Source organism: Poecile atricapillus, chromosome 26 (assembly GCF_030490865.1).
Source record: "Poecile atricapillus isolate bPoeAtr1 chromosome 26, bPoeAtr1.hap1, whole genome shotgun sequence".
Taxonomy (NCBI): Eukaryota; Metazoa; Chordata; class Aves; order Passeriformes; family Paridae; genus Poecile; species Poecile atricapillus.
The window spans coordinates 2,830,908-2,847,519 of NC_081274.1; the positions used below are offsets into that span (position 1 = coordinate 2,830,908).

At 43.0% G+C, this 16,612-nt stretch overlaps 1 pseudogene; it reads right to left on the bottom strand.

Annotated features, from left to right (window-relative positions):
• Positions 1-49: 49 nt before the first annotated feature.
• The window catches only part of LOC131588521 (zinc finger protein 850-like), a 497,145-nt pseudogene continuing 480,582 nt past the window's right edge, over positions 50-16,612 (bottom strand).

The following is a 16,612-nucleotide window of genomic DNA, read 5'->3' on the forward strand; positions in this document are numbered from 1 at the left end:
AGACAATTTGTGTTTTCTTCATTAATTGCTGAATGAAAGACACAATGTGGCATCATGCAGCAAGAGCACTTGGAAAACCTTTTGACTCTAACTTTATGCTGAATTCCAAGAAAAGGAAGGAGAGGTGTTGGGAAGAACAACATCTTGAAGTATAACAAATAAGGCTTGTGAATTCTGTTACGTTTAACAAACAGTTTTCTGGGATTGAAAGTCAACAAATCTGCTTTCCCCAAGGAATTCCCATGGTTGATCTGTGTCCGAATGGATGTTCCTGCTCCTGTGTCCATCCAGGTGCCCACAGGGAGCCAGGAAGAAGTGGAGCCTCCCAGCCAGGTGTCTTCCCAACACGGATCACCAGGACCACGGATCACCAGGGCTCTGCCCAACGGGGGTCACTGGGGATCATCCAACGCCGATCCTCCCATGGGGGATGGAGCTGGAGCAGCGCACGAAGCTCTTCCCGCACTCGGGGCACTCGCAGGGCTTCCCTTACTGGTGACTCTGTTGGTGTTGGGTCAAGGTAGATCTCCTGGAGAAGCTCTTCCCACACTGGGGACACTCGTAGGGCCTCTCCCCAGTGTGGATGCGCCGGTGGATGGTGAGGATGGTGTTGCGGTTGAAGCTCTTCCCGCAGTCAGGGCAGCGGAAAGGCCTCTCAGCTGTGTGAATCCGCTCATGTCTGATGAGAGTGGAGCTGCGCTGAAACCTCTTCCCACACTTGGGACACTCGTAGGGCTTCTCCCCTGTGTGGATGAGCTGGTGATTTGTCAGGGTGGAGCTCTGACCAAAGCTCTTCCCACAATCCAAGCAGGTGTAGGGCCGTTCCCCACTGTGGCTCCCCTGGTGCTTCCTAAGGCTGGAGCGGTCATTGAAGCTCTTCCCACATTCCCCACACTTGTAGGGCTTTTCCCCAGTGTGAATCACTTGGTGCCGCATGAGGGTGGAGCTCTGGCTGAAGCTCTTCCCACATTCCCCACACTCGTAGGGCTTTTCCCCAGTGTGGATCCTCTGGTGCTGCATCAGGTGGGAGTTCTGGCTGAAGCCCTTCCCACATTCCAAGCACCTGTGGGGCTTCTCCCCTCCATGAGGCTTCACCCCCAGCTCCGAGCTCTGGCTGGATCTCCGGCCGCCTTCCTGGCACTGGGAAGATCTTTCCTCTTCACAGCTCCTTGGGCTGGGTTTGCAGACCCTCCTCGTGTGGGATCTCTGGGGCTTTCCGTTCTCCTCCATCTGGCCTCAGTTTGGGAATGAAAAATCCTGGTTTGGGGAAAAAACAAGAGAAGAATGTCTTGGGCTGGGGATTCCTCCTTGCCCAAGTTCATCTCAGGAAGTCATTGGGCATCTTGTGTCTGTAAGAACCTCCAGGACACCAAGATTCACCACAAACATCCTGCAAACATCAAGATGTTATTATGGGGTTAAATGTTTCTGAAAATGTTTCTTAAAATCATGTAGAGGTAGGCCACAAGCATGCTTGGTATTAAGGATGGTCTAGCAAGCTGAAATGTTTACGGTAATGGGAACTGGTACTTGGGGTCTCCAAGATACCCACCCAGAGATAAGATTCGTACATGTTCATACAAGGATGAGCTAACTCTCATGAAGCAATATTGATAAAGTTAATGAAGATTTATTAATGAAACAATATTGATAAGGTGATTATAGTGATTACTGCTACAGCTGAAATTGTAGAAATATGTGCACTTTGGACAAAGATGATGGAGCTAGATTTGGGTTGCTGATACCCCCAATTCACGCACACTTCAGTAAAGCACCTGCACGTAATCAGTCTGTGATTATGTGTGTTCCTGAACTCTAACATTTTGGTGACCGAGATGGGACTCTGTGAGTGCTGCTGAGTGAGCTCACGACCCGATCACGCTCCAGCCGGCACCGAGGGATTCTCGGGGAGCCCATCCGGCTGCGACCGTCTCCGCCGCTCACAACAACCCTCTGAGAGAGGTAAGGTGCTTTTCGCTCTGCTCTGGTGCCTGCCGATAAGACACAGCCAAAGCTTTGCACGGTTGCGCTGGAGGAATTCCTGGTATTGCCCAGGCGCCGTCTGTCAGACAAGTGTGAAAGCGTTGCAGGTTGGGCAGCAGTGGTGTGTGGTGTATTGTAACTGTAACATGGAGAAGCTTAAAGGGATTTGAGGTGGCAATGCCCCTGTACCACGTACTTCTCCTTTGGGGTGCTTATTAGCACATTGGAAACAGGGTAACTTTGGGCAAGATTTATGTAAAGTTGATTGATTATTGTAATACATGGTGGCCAGGATATGACCTGGACAGTGGGGAAAAGTGGCCGAGAAATGGATCTTTGCAGTACAACACCATTTTACAGTTGATGTTGTTCTGTAAGCCAGAGGGAAAGTGGGATGAAGTTCCGTACGTTGATTTGTTTTCCTATTTGAGAGACAAGCCAGAATGGCAGGCTGAGTGTGGATTGATGGCAGTTAAGGCACGTGTGAGTGACAAATGTGAGGTTTGTGTAAAAGGAAAAAGTTGTTTAGAGCACCTGGCATTAAAAGAAAGTTTGCTTCAGGGGAAAGAGATGGATTTTGATTTACAAGTGGTTTCAGCAGAACCAAAAGAACCCAATTTTGTTTTGTCTGCCTCTGCTTCACCCAATCCTATTTCACCTAACCCTATCTCGCCTAATCCCACTTCACCTTGCCCTCTTTATCCTCCTCTACCGCCTTCACCTGATCCTTCTTCTCCAGGAGATGATCAAAATCTACCTGTGATACAAGGAAATGTGAAAAATGCTGGGGAGGAAGATAGCAGTAGCGGGGGTGATGATAATAAATCAGCGACACCGGTATCCCATCGGACTCGGTCACAGCTTGCTCCGGTTCTGGGTAGAACGGGAAAAGATTTGGGCAGACAAAGGCGGACTGTGATTGCCCCCTTGAGACAAGGAGTAGGAGTAGAAGGGCTGGTGTTTGTGGAAGTTCCTTTTTCACCCACAGACTTGATAATTTGGAAACAATCAGCTGGAACTTAGAGAGAAAATCCTGATAAAGTAGCAGGGGTGGTAAAAGTGATTATGAAAACTCAGAATCCAGACTGGGATGATATACAAGTAATAGTGGAGAATTTAATGGACCCTGCTGAGAAAGAGATGGTGCTTAGAGCAGCCAAGGAGAAGGTGAGAGAAGATCTCAGAACTGGGGTGGTGACGACGACTTTAGATGAGAACTTTCCAACCGAGGATCCAGGGTGGGATCCCAATGCCTTTGGGGACATGCGGAGGCTGAAGAGATATCAAGAGTGGCTCCAGACAGGGGTTTGGAATGCTGTACCTAAGGCTATTGTTAAGTCAAATCTTAAGGCAAGAATCAGACAGCACACCAATATGATGTGGAACTGAGACCTTTATTTTTTGCTCTTGCATTACCTATATAGTTTTTGCCAAGCATCTAAAAATAGAATACAAACTTATAGCTCTAGTTTATAACACTGTTTTCATTCTTCTCTAAACACGTTACTACCCTTATCTTAAAGCAAACTACTAGATGCTTGCAGACCTTTGTTTGATCCTTGTTCTTGCTCAACAAGCAGGAATATTTATCACTTTGTTTTCTTTGGCAGTTCACTGTTAGGGTCAGCATGCTCTGTAAAGAGGCTGTAAGCTAAGCACACCTGCAAAAGCCTCAACAGGCTACGAATTGGTCTAAATTGTATGAGATAAGACAGGAAAAGAAAGAATCCCCTGCTGCATTTTTGGAAAGGCTTAAGGAGGCAGCAAGAAAGTATACAGATTTTCAACCAGAAACAGAACAAGCGAATGTTCAGCTTGCGTTCATTTTTCTTGGGCAGTCGCAGGATGATATTAGGAGAAAATTGTAGAAGTTAGAAGGAGAAGATTCAAGGAATTTGAATAAATTACTTGAAGTGGCTTGGAAAGTATACAATAACAGGGAAAAAGAAGCTAGTAAAAAGCAGCAGCAAAATCTTTTGGCAGTGATCCAAGGAAGAGAGAATCCAAGTTTCAGAGGATGCGGCAGAGGTGGTCGTGGACTGGGGAGGGGCGGACTTGGCAGAGGACGAGGGGGATGGGTTTTGCCAAGATTGGGGTTAAATCAATGTGATTATTGTAGACAAGAGGGGCACTGGAAAAATGAATGCCCAAATTGGTTTAACCAGGGCAATCAGTTCAGCCAGAATCAAGATGCTTCCAAATTAATGGTGCTGGGGGAGTACAGCAGCTGACTAGAATCGGAATGAAAACCAACACAAGAACCTTTAGTTACTATACAACTGGGAGATAAAGAAGTAAAATTTCTGGTGGATACGGGGGCTACATATTCTGTGCTAAATGATCTAAAAGGGCAAACTGGAGACAAAACAGCAACAATAGTTGGAGCCACAGGGAAGGAGGAGAATCGACCATTCCTGCAACCCCTGGATTTGTGTTTTGGAAACACAAAGTGTTAACACATGAATTTTTAGATATGCCTGAGTGTCCAATTCCACTTTGAGGATGAGATTTATTAGCAAAACTTGATGCAGTGATAACTTTTGAAAACGGGGAGCTTTTCATGAAAATACCTGAATCAAAGACAGGACAAATCTTAATGATAAAAGAAAAACCAGTCCCTACTATCCCTCGGAAAGTAGAGGATGCAGTAATTCCCTCTGTATGGGAAACAGACATACCAGGAAAATATAAGTTGGCACAACCAGTACATGTAGAACAAAAAGGAGCAAAAGGTGTCCAGGTTAAACACTACCCCATAAAGCCAGAAGCATGGCAAGGAATAGTAAAGATTATTGAAAAATTTTTGAAGTACCAAATTTTAGAAGAATGTGAATCAGAATTGAATACACCAATATTTCCAGGGAAGAAACCAAATGATGAGTACAGACTAGTACAGGATTTGAGAGCAATAAATGGAATAACTAAAGATATTTAGCCAGTGGTAGCTAATCCTTACACATTGTTGACATCTGTGAAAGAGAAATAGAAATGGTTTACTGTAATTGATTTAAAAGATGCATTTTTCTGCATACCCCTTGACAAAGAAAGTAGGAAACTGTTTGCCTTTGAATGGGAAAATCCAGACAATGGAAGGAAAACCCAGCTCACCTGGACACGACTCCCACAAGGATACAAGAACAGTCCAACCCTATTTGGAAGCCAGCTGGCGAAGGAGCTGGAGATTTGGACCGAAAATGGGCAAGTTCTGAGGGAGCAATACCTGCTGTTACAGTATGTTGATGATATACTGACAGCTACAGAAGAGAAAACAACCTGCATAAAGGTAACAATTGAAATTTTAAATCAGCTGGGAATGGGAGGATATAAGGTGTCTAAAGGAAAGGCACAAATTGCCCAGCAGACTGTGATTTACCTGGGATGTGAAATCTCACAAGGACAGTGTAAGCTGGGTACTAATCGTATTCAAGCCATTTGTGCCATTCCAGAACCCCAGAACCTGCGTGAGCTACAAGTTTTCCTTGGGATGACAGAGCGGTGCCGCCGGTGGATCATGGACTATGGACTAATTGCAAAACCCCTGTATGAAGCCCAGAAGACACAACCGCTTACCTGGGGCAAACCACAGAAGGAGGCCTTCCTCAGACTGAAGGAGGCATTGACAACAGCTCCCGCGTTAGGATTGCCTGATCTATCCAAAGATTTTCAGCTGTTTGTGCATGAAAGATCACACCCAGCACTGGGAGTGCTGACCCAACATTTGGGAAGCTGGAAAAGGCTGGTAGGTTGCTTTTCCAAACAACTGGATAACGTGAGTGCCGGATGGCCTTCATGCCTGCGGGCAGTTGCAGCCACCGTGATGCTGATCCAAGAAGCCAGGAAACTCACGATGGGTAGACACACAGATGTCTATGTGCCACACATGGTGACCACTGTTCTAGAACAAAAGGGGGGCCATTGGCTATCTCCAAGCAAGATGATGAAATTCCAGGTAATCCTGACTGGGCAGGATGATGTCACACTAAAGACAACTAACCTCTTGAATCCAGCTTTGTTCCTTACCATCAAACACATCTGCCCAACGAGCAGAACTGGTTGCTTTAACCAGGGCATTAGAGATGAGTGAAGGGAACAAAGTAAATATCTGGACTGATTCAAAACATGCTTTTGGAATGGTGCATGTACAGAGAGAACTGTGGAAAGAAAGAGGACTGCTGTCTTCTCAAGGTATACACATTAAACATCAAGATGTAGTCCTGCAATTAATAAAAGCAGTACAAAAGCCTGAGCAAGTAGCAATCATGCACTGTAAAGATCACCAATCAGGAAGCTCCAAAATTCATGAGGGAAATCGGAAAGCAGACTGGACAGCCCGACAAGCTGCTCGAGAAGTACAAACTGCATTAGCATTGATACCTTTAAAGACTAATGTATCTCAATTCAATTTACCCCCAGAACCAAAATATTCAATAGAGGATGAGAAATTGGGACGCTCACTGAATGCACAGAAGAATTCAGAAGGGTGGTATGTGACTACACAGGGACAAGTAGTGGTAGCCTCCTTGATAATGAGAGAAGTTCTACAAATTAAACATAATGAATGTCATTGGGGTGCAGAGACATGGTGAAATTGTAAAAACAAAATTTAATTTTAGTACGGATGTTAATAATGGCAAAATCAGTAATGTCAAAATGTGAAATTTGCTTAAAGAATAATCCAGTGGCTAGACGACAGGCACAATTAGGGAAAACCAGGAGATTATTAGCAAGTAGATTTTGTAGAACTACCAAGAACTCAGGGATACAAATATCTATTGGTAGGGGTTGACACATTTTCAGGATGGCCAGAAGCTCTTCCCTGTCACACAAATCAAGCAAAGGAGACAGTCAAGTGGTTACTGCAAGAAATCATTCCAAGATTTGGGGTGCCTCTAGGAATATCATCAGATAGGGGCCCACATTTCACAGCCACAGTAGTGAGGGAGGTGAGTAGGTTGCTGGGAATAGCTTGGGATCTCCATACACCATGGAGACCCCAATCCAGTGGACAGGTAGAGAGGATGAATCAGACATTGAAGAGGCAAATCAGCAAAATATGCCAAGAGGCTAAATTGCAGCAGCCACAAGCTTTACCAATAGCACTGCTGAGGATTCGGATAAAGCCTAGAAGCGGGATGTCAGTCAGTCCTTATGAGATATTGGATGGGAAACCATATGAATCCCCTCAACCTAATCCAAATGTACATGTTACAGGGAAGCAAGAGGTGTAGAATTATGTTCTGTCTCTTGGAAAAGCTCGAGCTCGACTTCAGAGCACCCTTGTGTGGAATAGGCCGCTGACTCTTGAGAATCCAGTTCATGACATCCCCCCGGGAGATGAAGTGTACGTTAAAAACTGGAACGAAGAACCATTAAAAGAAAGGTGGAATGGACCCTATCAGGTACTGTTAACTACCTTGACAGCAGTCAAAGGAGCTGGACTGGATCCCTGCATACATTACACCAGAGTGAAGAAGATTTTCCCTGCACTGTGGACTGCACAAACTGTGGGGCCAACAAAGCTGCAGATAAAGCGGGTTTGATTGTTTCAAATGTCTAGGTTGCTGGTGACTGCAATGGTGATTATTTTATGGCCTTTAGGGCCATCAGTTGGAATCACTGTTACCTTGGGATGTGAAATGCAAAAGGATCAGCTGACAACTCTTCATTTGAGAATGAAGAGGGATGTGGGGGTGCAGCCAGAAACACAAGTGATAAAAGTCTCTAATACTATTCAGGCAGAAAATGGGATGATTGCATTAATTAAAGATTTTGCCAACATGCAAAACAGCAGCAAAATAACTGCCTGTCTGCCAATACCAAAGGCAGCAGGAGACCCAATAAATTAAAGAATTATAACATCAAAATTTCCTGAAATACAAAAGAATAAAAATGAAAATGTGAGCTGTGTATTGCAAATAGATTACGAGTACCCAAATAAGACAGTGTTTGAAAATGCTGTGAAGCCAAAGTATTCATCTATATGGGATTGTCATGAAAATGGAGGAAAGTATGAACCAAAACTAGGCTGGTATGGGGGATTAGGGAATTATGGATGCTGTTATGAAAAGATAGCAAAGGTTATTAAAGAAAAGATTCCAGTATCAAAGTGGAAGTGTGAAGGACAGGAAGGAAAAGATCGGGCTGAAGCTTGGGACAGTGCATGGTCAGTGAGTGTGCTTCAGAAATTCCAATCTATGCCAGATAGCCCTTGGTGCATTAAGTGGGAAGGCTCTGAAAATGAAACAGATCCAGGGGTATGGAACACTGCAACCAGTAGTAGAATGGAGGCAGACAAAGTGAATTGGTGGGTATGGAACAAAACTTAGGACTGTACTTCTGATGATGAAGAAATAAAACAAATGCCAACACTCGTGGTAGCTCTGCAAATTGGATGTGCCTGCAGAAGAATCAAACATAAACAAGGTGAAATAAATGACAAGACAGGACAAGTGATCCAAAAGGTAATATGTAGCACAAGTACAATTCAGAGTCCAGGCCAATTTGGATGGGCAGCAAGCGATGGCACCTGGACAACACATCTGCCTGTAGGTGAAAAAGTAAAAGAGATTACTTTAGACCTTATGCCCAATTTGGAAAAGGTCCCCATTCAAGGGAGAGCTGAACTTCTGCAAATAAGGACGAGACGAGAAGTTCAGGAAAACAAAATTGAAGATAAAGAAAGATGTCTGGAACCCTCCAGCAGTGTAAAATTTGAGTGGGCTCTGGAATCCTTGTTTGGTCCAATAGCAAATTATAATAATAGAAAGATGTTGTACAAACTTACAGGTCAGGTAGAAAGATTGGCAAGAGTTACCAAAGAGGGATTTAGAGAGCTAAATGTACAATTACAAGCCACAACTAAAATGACCCTGCAAAACAGATTGGCTTTAGATATGTTATTGTTGAAAGAACACGGAGTATGTGGGTACCTAAAAGGACAAATTGATCACTGCTGCATCCACATCCCAAATGGAACTGCAGATGTAGAACATGACATTAATCCATTAAAACAAATAGACCATGAACCACAGAAAGAGAGGGAAGATCTGACCACAAGTTGGGTAGATAAAATTTTTGAAGGCTTAGGAACAAAACTATTCCTGAGAGTCTGATAATCGTACTAATTGTGTTCTTAGCAATCTGGTTAATCTGTGCAGTTCTGAAAGGAGAGATAAAGAAAAGAGTATCCTGGAACCAGAAGATAATAAAGGCGCTGACACGGGACAGAGATCCACATCCACATTTGTCATCTCCAAGTCCTCCGAGTGTAACAACGCTCACGACAACTGTGGATTCGAAGATGAACATCAAGTATAAACACAGAAAAAGGACTGTATATAGTGAAAGCATTACACTTATAGTAAAGTGAAATATTTTCAAAGGGGGGAAATATGTTACTATGGGGTTAAATGTTTTTGAAAATGTTTCTTAAAATCATGTAGAGGTAGGCCACAAGAATGCTTGGTATTAGGGATGGTCTAGCAAGCTGAAATGTTTACGGTAATGGGAACTGGTACTTGGGGTCACCAAGATACCCACCCAGAGATAAGATTCAGACATGTTTGTGCAAGGATGAGTTAAGTCTCATGAAGGAATATAGATAAAATTAATGAAGATTTATTCATGAAGTAATATTGATAAGGTTGTTATAGTGATTACTGCTACAGCTGAAATTGTATGTGCACTTTGGACAAAGACGATGGAGCTAGATTTGGGTTGCTGATACCCCTAGTTCACCCATGCTTCAATAAAACACCTGCATACAGTCAATCTACAATTATGTGTGCTCCTGAACGCTAACAAAGACAGATGAAAAACTTCCAAAACACCAAAAATCTGATATCCCCCCCAAAACAGAAAGATTCTGCCCCCACAAAAAAAACCACAAAAACCACCGACATTCAGCCCAATAAAGCTCAGAAACTCCAAGATTCAGCCCCGTGGAAATCGTGCATCTCCCTGCCCGGGCACTCGCTGCATGGGGGGGTGAGGGGGGCAATGAGGCCGGGCCGGAGCAGGGGGTGCCTGAGAGAGGCCCCGAGCCCGGGGGAAGCCCCTGCAGAGCCATGGAAGTGGCTCCTGGCCGGACTCGGGGATCCCCCTGGCGATCCCCGCTGGAGCAGCCTGGTCCTGAGGGACTCTGGCCCCTGGCAGGGACCCCAGGCTGCAGCAGGACAAGGATTCCTGTCCCTCAGGGGGAGGCACTGACATGACCTGACTGTGACCCCCATCCCTGTGCCTCTGGGCGGGGAGGGGGACGGAGAGGGGCACAAAGTTAAGCCCGGGAAGGAGGGAGAGCGGGGGGGAAGATGGATTTCCGGAGGAATTACTTCTCATTTTCTTGCTCTGACATGTTGGATAATAAATTCAATTAATTTCTCCAAATCAGGTGTGCTGTGCCTGTGACCAAGGATTGAACTGTCCCCACCCTCATCCAGACCCCCGAGCCTTTCCTTGTGTGTTCGGCTCCCCGCTCGGGGCAGGAAGCAGAGTCACAGAGTTTTGGCCTCGCTCCGGCATAGCCCTGCTCCATCCCGGACTCACTCCCAGCTCGCAGCGTCCTCAGCTCCCGGGCACCCCGAGCTCCCGGCGCTTCAGCGCAGCGGCGCTTCCTTGGCCTCCTGCCCGGGCCGGGCCCAGCGCCGGGGCCGCTCCTCAGCCCAGGCTAACGAGAAATGGCGGAGCTCAGCCCAAGGCAGGCGAGGCCGTGCCGTGTGCAGAGCCCGCCGCTGGCTGCGATTGGCTGCTTCTGCCGTCACTCGTGGCTCTGGCGCGCGCTGATTGGGCAGAGCGGGGACAAGCCCGGCCCCGCTGGCGCCCCCAGGGCGGCCGTGGGGCAGGAGAGCCGCCATTGCCGGAGCGTCTGTGCGGGCCCGGCAGCGGCGGCAGCAGCGGCCGGAGCCCGGTGAGGCGGCGGCGGAGCTCGGAGGCGGCCCCGGCCATCGCAGGTGGGAGCCGCGCTCGGTTCTGCGGGGGCTCGGGGCTCGCTGCGGGCCCGGGAGGTTGTGTAATAAATGGAATTGATTCATGCTGACTAAATTGTAACTATTCGGAATGTTATTATTAGAAGCAACCAATGGAATCAGTGTTATAAGGCAGATGTACCCCTTTGCAGATGTTACATGTTAAAATTGAGGTACAGGATGTAGTTTAGAAGATAAGTGATGTCTCATGACCAAAACGGCCTTGAGATGGACAAAATTAAAACCACTTTAAGCATTGGGCCTAAAAATCAGTAAATATCAGACTAATGAGTAGAGTAACATAACACAACGCTTAGTACGCACACACAAACCTGTAAGGTTATCCAAAGGACAATGAGGAAGAGGAGAAGCCTTCACCAAAAGACCCCCAAAAGAAGACTGAAGACCCCCTAACAACAAATGATGCATGTGCCTTGAAGGAAAGTGACGTAAAGTCAAAAAAATCGGAAATAGGAGGAAACATACGAGAAACATTAATGAATATGTGTAAGCACACAGTATATAAGTTTAGCTTGAAGTGCTTTGTTCTGTACGTGAGGTGGAGTGAGAAGCCCCCCCCGTACCCCGGTCAGTTTTGCTTATGCCTTAACCATTTGTAACCACTGGCCAATTGTATTCACACATATATATGTATGTGTATATATATATATATATATATATATATATATATATAATTGTATCTTTCTTACAAAATTGTATTCTTTTACTAAATTGTATTCTTTTATTATTTTGTATCCAATTTATTAAAGTATATTATCAATTAATTAGATTGATTGTTTGGAAATTTGAAAGTCATTTATAACAATTTGGTGCCAAAACCCAGGAACTCCGATCTAGGGGAGGAACGGCTAATGATGGGAAGGAGCTCCCCACCAATTTTTCAAGGTGGTGCCAAGGTTAGATCGTGCTCCCTTGGAAATAGAAGTTCCACTTAGGATAAAGCATAAGCAGAAGAAACTGGCTGTAGGAAGCGTGCAGAAGAGCTCCCGTAGAGTGGCGGCCAGAGATAAAGGTGCCTGTAAAACGTCTTGTGCACAAGAAGCGCTGGGCAAACGGAGTGTGTGAGTCCCACGGGGCTGGGCAGGGGGGAGCTGTGTGCCTGTGTGTGTGTGTGCAGTGGCTGAGACGGGGCTGGGCAGCCCGGAGCCACAAAGGGAGTGCAGACCTCCGGCCGTACCGCGTTTTCGGCTCTCCGCGAGGAGACCGGCCGGGAAAGGAGGGAAGGGAAAGAGAAGAACGAGTGAAAATCCCCGGCAGGGACGGGAGGGAGAGTCCCAATCTTAAAACCCACGGGAAAGTCCTCGGGGAGAAGGGAGCGATCTGATCGCTGAGTGAAGTGACTCAGGAGGAGAGTGATCGAGTCAGGTTCAACTTCCTTTAAAAAGAGAAAATAGTTGGGAACTTTAGTACGTAGCTGAGAGGGATTGGGAAGAGAAGTAGCCAGAAATGAGTAGTCGAAGAGGGGTAAAAGAAATTGAGAAAGAGAGGAAATTAGACAGGAAGCGAGTAGTTGGCAAAAGACGGGATAGAGCAACAGAGTAATATTGAGGGAGGGGGGAAGTTGAAGCACGGAGTGAGTGAGGGGGATCAAGATTCTCCTGGTACCGGAGATTTCTTGCTTGGTTGCTGCCAGAGATGGGTTCAAGGGACAGTAAGTCCTTGAACCCAGGGGCTGGGAATTATAAGGGGAATTCGCAGGAGCCCGGAATATCTGAGAACCGTGAGGGGGTTTCTCAGGAGGGGAGCATTCCTCAGGACAGTCCACTGAGGATGATGTTATGATTTTGGGATACATGGGAATCCCGGAGAGGAAAAACAAGCAGAAAATGATTAATTATTGTATGTTTAAATAGACAAAGAAAATGATCCGAAAATATAATTTGAATTGGCCAAAGTTTGGATCGTTTAAAACTGGATTTGTTAAGCTTTAAATCAGTATGTAAATTCAAAAGAACCTTTTAATCAAGAGAGCGACTATGCTACCCTGCAGCTTCCCCGGGGTGGGGGAAAGATAAATTTATTACTAAAACACAAGAAAGCGAGAGTTATCTATTGTTGCTATATTTTATATATTAGTAAAGGCCTGTATGCACAAACCAGCCTTTGAAATAAGTCGTGATATTAAGGGCTAAAGTCCTTGAAACCTTCATGCAGAAGAGAGAGTAAAGCAAAACAATATCCCTGTGTGTAAGAGAAAAAATGTAAACTGTGTGTGTTAGCCAATAGTAGCTCACTCTGCCTGCAAACCCTGTAGAACCCTATAAAAGTGTGCTAAAGATAGAAATAAACTGGCATTCACAATTACTTCTGTGAAGACTGGTGAACAGCTTGGGGGTCTTTCAATAATCTGTTGTATCCTTTACAAACTAATAAGTAGCAGAAAAAAAAAAAAAAAAAAAAAAAAAAAAAAAAAAAAAGAGGTAAAACTGTTCCTTCACCTAAAGATATTTTGCTGGAAATAGAAACAGCAGCACTACCTAAATCCCATTTAACTGAAAAGTGTGCAGTGCTGGCTGTGCCAAGTGAACTCTAACATATAACACAACTGACCATTTGTTACAACCTGGCATTATTTTGGTTTGGTTTATTATATTTACACATTCAAAAGACAAATTCTGCCTTGCTCAGAGTCTGTGAAGCACAAACACATTTTATGAATATATAGTATCTAAATGGTGTGTTACAGTTGTGTTATGTGCATTATAAGTGTTAAAAACATGTAGCAGGTTTTTTTTCACAGAAACTTATATTTCCGTATTTTTAAAATATGTTTGTTTTCCAATATTTTGTATAGTAAATATAAATGGTTTTGACTAAATGTTTTATTTATTTAACAGCAAAATTTTTTCTAGAAGAACCCCCTGTTAATTAAAGCTTTATTAATAAATTGCTAACTGAAGTTGTGTAAAAAGTAACTTTTATTGTAGTTGGCACATCTCTGGAGCTTTAGTAGTTTAAATTAAAAGAAAAAAAATATAACTGACTAAGAGAGAGAGAGAGATAAGACAGTGCTGTGAAATCTGTGCCATCCTTGAAACAAGCAGAGTTGAAGTGGCTCATAGGAACCTTATGAGGCCAAGGGTAGCAGTGAGACCAAACGTGTCAGTGACCAGACCCCAGGGTATAAACTTTGCTACCAAGAAGAGCGGCACCTCGGCCCTTGGCTGCAGCCCAAGGGGCCTTGAGGAAGGTAGAGAGTGAAAACTCCTGAGGATTATTTTCACTGTGTTCATTAAGATACCCTTGGCAACTGGCCAAAACCATAAAGCAGGATGGGACAGAATGAAAAGAATAAGAAAGAAACAAGCGATATTAAAACAAGCAGCACAAAAGCAAACAATGAGCAAACAAACTATGCAAAAACAAAATCACAATAATTCTGATCCATGTGACAAATGCAAACAAATGTGACAAATACAAAAACAAGATAAAATCTATGTTTGTGGCACATCCATATGTTAATGCTGCCTGTTACAATCACAGTAATTTTATAAAAGTATAAAAAAATCTCAGGGAAAGAATTAGAGAAAATTAATAAGTAGTGTGAACAGTTGAAACAGCAGTATAGCAACTGAGATTGGCCAACCTTAACTAAAATATTTTTGTAAGTTAAATGCAAGAAGTAGTTACAGAACTAAAATTATTTAAATGTTAAATTTGTGAAAGACTTAAAATAGCTAAAAAATAGCTGTGGGAAAGTGAGAGTCTAGCTCCAGACCAATTTTTAAAATGAAATCTTACTCAAACTTCCAAGACATTAAAATAACCTGGAAGATAAATTTTGAATCATCAAATAATTAAAACAGTTTGTATCAGATAACAATACTAACACCTGGCCACCAAAAACTCCTGCTGGATATTAGAGAATGACAAAAAGAAACTAATTGTAGGATAACCATGTTGATTTGTGCTGGTATAAAAGTTCTGGAGCTAACCCTTACCAATCCATAAGTGACCTAAAATTCTATTTGGAACAACCAGGTACAACAAGTAACAAATGGAAAGCCCCTGATAGAATATATTAAATTTGTGAGTAAAGAGCATACAGTGAATTACCTCAAAAGTGAAAAAGAACCTGTATCTTAAGAGTTATATGACCCTCCTTCTTCGTTATACCGAGGTCCAGGAGCAATATGTTAAGAACACCACTTTATGAAACATTAAAGAACAATAAAAGAGACTTGAACCTTGACTTTCCAAAAGCAAGAAGAAACCAGAAATGAAGACAAATGGCCTGCAGAGAGATGACCCAGCCACTTGAGCTGCAGATGGATCTTAGAGATACAGAAACCAAATCTATCTATTGAATCAGTTCATAAAGCTGCAGACAGTAGTTAAAGTTGTTTCAAACCACACCTCTACTGCCCTAAAGCTGCTGGCCAAGCAACATTCACAAATGTGAGCATTTGTTTATGAAAACAGAATTGCCCTGGACTATTTGTTAGCTGAAGAAGGGGGAGTTTGTAGAAAGTTTAACAAATCTGAGTGTTGTATAAAGATAAATGATTATAGAAGAGCCATGACAAAAATTGCTAAAGATATTAAAAATGTAGCACATGTACCAGTTCAAAAATAGAATTTTATTTTGAAGACTGATTAGTGAGATAACCTTTTTAAAAGCACTTAGTGGAAAAAGTTAAAATTTATGGTATAGTGTTTTATATTATTGTTTCTATTTTGTATAATTTCATGCCTTATTAGACTAATCCGTTCAGTAATTCAAGGAATACTGAACGAAAAGAAACTATAATAGCTCAAAAAAAAGTTAACTAAATTTGAAAGAGAGTGCAAAAAGCTTGATACAGCATGGAAAAAGTTTAAAAATTAGAAATGAAAATAAAGTAAATGCAAGAAATGAAATTATTGAGAAGATAAAAAAAATAAGATTCAAGTTTGTTTGGTTTTTTTTTTTTTAAAAAAAGCATGAATAAAGGTAATAAAAAAGAGAAATGGGTCACTAAAATAAATGGAATTGATTTGTGCTGACTAAATTGTAACTATTCGGAAAGTTATTATTAGAAGCAACCAAAAGAATCAGTGTTATGAGGCAGATGTACCCCTTTGCATTAAAATTAAAATTAAGGTACAGGATGTAGTTTAGAAGATAAGTGATGTCTCATGACCAAAACGGCCTTGAGATGGACAAAATTAGAACGACTTTAAGCATTGGGCCTAAAAACCAGTAAATATCAGACTAATTAGTAGAGTAACCTAACACAACGCTTAGTACGCACACACAAACCTGTAAGGTTATCCAAAGGACAATGGGGAAGAGGAGAAGCCTTCGCCAGAAGACCCCCAAAAGAAGACTGAAGACCCCCTAACAACAAGTGACGCATGTGCCGTGATGAAAAGTGACGTAAAGTCAGAAAAATTTGAAATAGGTGGAAATTTACAGGAAGTAGTAATTAATATGTATAAGCATACACTATATCAGTTTAGCTTGAAGTGCATTGTTTTGTACATGAGGCAGGGTGAGGAACCCGTACCCCGGTTGGTTTTGCTTATTCTTTAATCATACTTAATTCCTGGCAAATTATATATATAATTTGTAATTTTTTCCTAAATTATATTATTTTACTAAACTGTATTCTTTTATACTAAATTACTATTCAATTTACTAAACTGTATTTATTTTTAATTAA